Source organism: Lactuca saligna, chromosome 5 (genome assembly GCF_052625555.1).
Source record: "Lactuca saligna cultivar CGN05327 chromosome 5, ASM5262555v1, whole genome shotgun sequence".
NCBI lineage: Eukaryota > Viridiplantae > Streptophyta > Magnoliopsida > Asterales > Asteraceae > Lactuca > Lactuca saligna.
In genome coordinates, this window is record NC_136421.1 from 96,804,277 (window position 1) to 96,807,444 (window position 3,168).

At 31.9% G+C, this 3,168-nt stretch overlaps 1 pseudogene; it reads right to left on the reverse strand.

Moving 5' to 3' along the window:
* Positions 1–808: 808 nt before the first annotated feature.
* On the reverse strand, positions 809–1,797 carry LOC144998250 (abscisic acid receptor PYL2 pseudogene; annotated as a pseudogene).
* Between the last annotated feature and the right edge of the window lie 1,371 nt (positions 1,798–3,168).

A 3,168-nucleotide genomic window follows, 5' to 3' on the forward strand; every position in this document is an offset into this window, starting at 1 on the left:
GAACTAGGAGTACAATCAATGTAAAGACAATAAATGAACAAGAAGAGTTTTTTAATGATCTTGACTTGAGAGAAAAGTGAAAGAAAGACGATGAAAATTTTGCTATCTTTGGAGTAACAATGCATGATATTTCTTGTCATTAAATTCACTCCTTATATAGGCTAAGGAGGAACATCGTACAAACTTCAATACATTCCTAAGACTGGATAATAAACAGTTACTGACAGTTGATTATTTAGCAGATATAAAAGGCTAAGTCATATGAAATGTTACATCATGGATAAGACAATAAATAATAAAAGTTCAAACAGACAGATTGATCTCGGAATTTCATATTATTTCAGACTATTCTCCATCTCGGACTCCATCTTTAATTCGGGCTTCACTACATCTCGGAAACTTATGACTTCAGATCTGCATAACTTGTGATTGCTAAAGGTTCACTTTCAGTTTCCAACAACAACTTACATAATGGCTTAGGACATCCCAAAAATCGGCGCCCTGGGTTGCGATCTGTCTACGATGTTCGAATTATGGCCAACTCTCTACAGAAGCGCATCACCATTATCGCTAGCGACAATAAAATCACAGAGGGGAATAAGCGTTAGGGTTTGTTGTTCGAGACGATAATAGAGACGTTGTAGTCTCTTTATAGACTAAATAATATAATAATAAAATAATAAGGGAGAATACATGAATGGACTAAAATACCCTCACGTTGGGGGAGCGTGAGGAAATTAACGGAAGCATGGTAACAGCTGTTAAGTCATTGGACCAAACTCGTAAAAAAACAAACTATTGGACCACCTTTACAAGCCCAAACTTTCTTGGACCAAACTTACTAGTTTTGATATATTATAGAGATCATTCTTGCAATTTTGTGGATACATTAATCAACTTGCAAGTAACTAAACAAGTACAAAATGCTAGCCCCACATTTATTTGAAATTACATGCCTTCAACGAAAAAAAGAAAAAAAAAACACAAGTAATTGAAGATGCAATCCCCATAAAAATGTTCATATATTTTATTTTTTATTTGCTGTGTTTCATTATAATCACACATGCACCGCTGCCATCGTCACCGGCTATACCAAACATAATCATTCATTTCCATGCAGAGATGACATCGCGACAAGACCCAACTTCTGGAGATTCAATTTGACAACAGTATCTGTGAACATTTTTGTATCCTCCACTGTGTTCCCCGCAGGTATATCGACGATGTATGATTCCAAAACAATGGTGTAAACCTTTTCGTCTTTCTTGAATTCATTAACAGAAGTAACAGAAAGATAGTTATTCAATCGATGCTCACCACCTACTACTCTGAAACTCAAAATATGCTTCTCGTCATCCAGAATCTCAAGTCTCTCGGTGCTGGTGGAGGCTGGAAGGCCGGAGATGACAGTCACCTCGCGCATGCTGCCAACACCACCATCGCCAAACATGTTGCAGCTCTTAATGAAATGTTTGTATCTCTGTGGGTTGTCAAAACGGCGCACCAGCGGCCAAACTACGTCGCTAGGAGCGTCGATGCGCTGGGTGATGAGGGAGGTGCATGTGTTTGGTATTTTGTCGAACATGTGGTATGCATTGATTAAGAGTTGAAGCTCGGAGTATTCATCGGGGGTGAGTCCTTGTGGAATTGAACTTCGTTCCATTGTCAGAGGGAAAGTGATAAATCTAAGCCTTGATTTTCAATGGATGTCATTAATTTTCAAAGTTTTGAATGCAGAAGAAGATCACGAGGAAAGGGTCGTGTGGGTAAAAAAAGCAAGGTTGGTAATGGACTTCTTGTGATTTCTGAAAAGGAGTGGAGAAATGGCTATGGACAACAATGGGGGTGGACGTGTGCTTGCTTTTGACATTATATATATATATATATATATATATATATATATATATATATATATATATATATATATATATATATATATATATATATATATATATATATATATATTGAAAGTCAAATATAATCTAATCCTAATCTAATCGTGTTACGCTTAAATCTATATCCTAAATCTACTATGTGACACTTATAGGGTGTTTGGCTTAGTTTTTTAAGGATTAAAAGTTCTTTTTGAAAAAGTTACCAAAAATAAGATTTTCCTAATTTTTCCAAAAAAATAGATTTTCCTTCTATTAAAAATCTAAAAGAAGGTTTTAAAATAGTTTCGTCAAACATCTACTTCCATCTTTTTTCCATCTTTTTCTAAAAAATCTTTTAACTTCTCAAAAGAATCTTCAAACTTAAAACTCTAAGATATGATATTCAATAGAAAAGTGATGTTTATAGGTCAAATTACCTTTATTACATGTTTTACCACTCCACATTATTTATTTATTTATTTATTTTGATATTATATTAAATAATAACATAATATATATATATATATATATATTTTTGAGGGTTTAATTTAATTTTAAAATAATTAGAATGATATAAAAAAGTATAAAGACATACTTTGACCGTAATTGTAATTTGAATTACAAACAAAATTGAATGATTCGTGTTTGAATGTCTTCTTGATCCGTTTTCGGAAATGGTCTCCTTTTTTCCCGTTTTGTGAAAAATGGGTGTAGCCATTGATAAAGTTTAAAGCTTCAATCTCCTCTTTTTACACCATTTAATAATTTGTAAGCTATATCTCAATTTACTGTCAAATACTTCCATACCAGATGATCTAAGGAGAAAGCACACCTTATACCGCTATCATAATTTGCACCAATATCTCTTAAATACTCAATTATTTAAAGGGAGAGATATTTTATAACACGTTAATTTTATAACACGATCAACTTTTAAAGTTTTTTTTATCCAATATAAAAATATAACGTATAAAATATTTACTTGGCAATGAAATCACATCCCACTTGGTAATTAAATAATATTGTAAGAAAATATACTGAAATATCCTTATGTTTCAGGTTTCATAATCGATTTAGTGTTTATTTTTTTTAATCAATTAAGTCCCAAAATGTATTCATTTTGACATTTTTATCCGGTTAACAAGTTATTTAACTTTCAAAAATTACCCTTTTGGTCTAAATTTTAAATTTTATTACAAATTGTCCAAAAATTACACTTTTTGTCCATATTTCAAATTTTATCACAAATTGGTTCCAAAATTTACATATTTGGCGTAAATTTAAAAAAATTGTT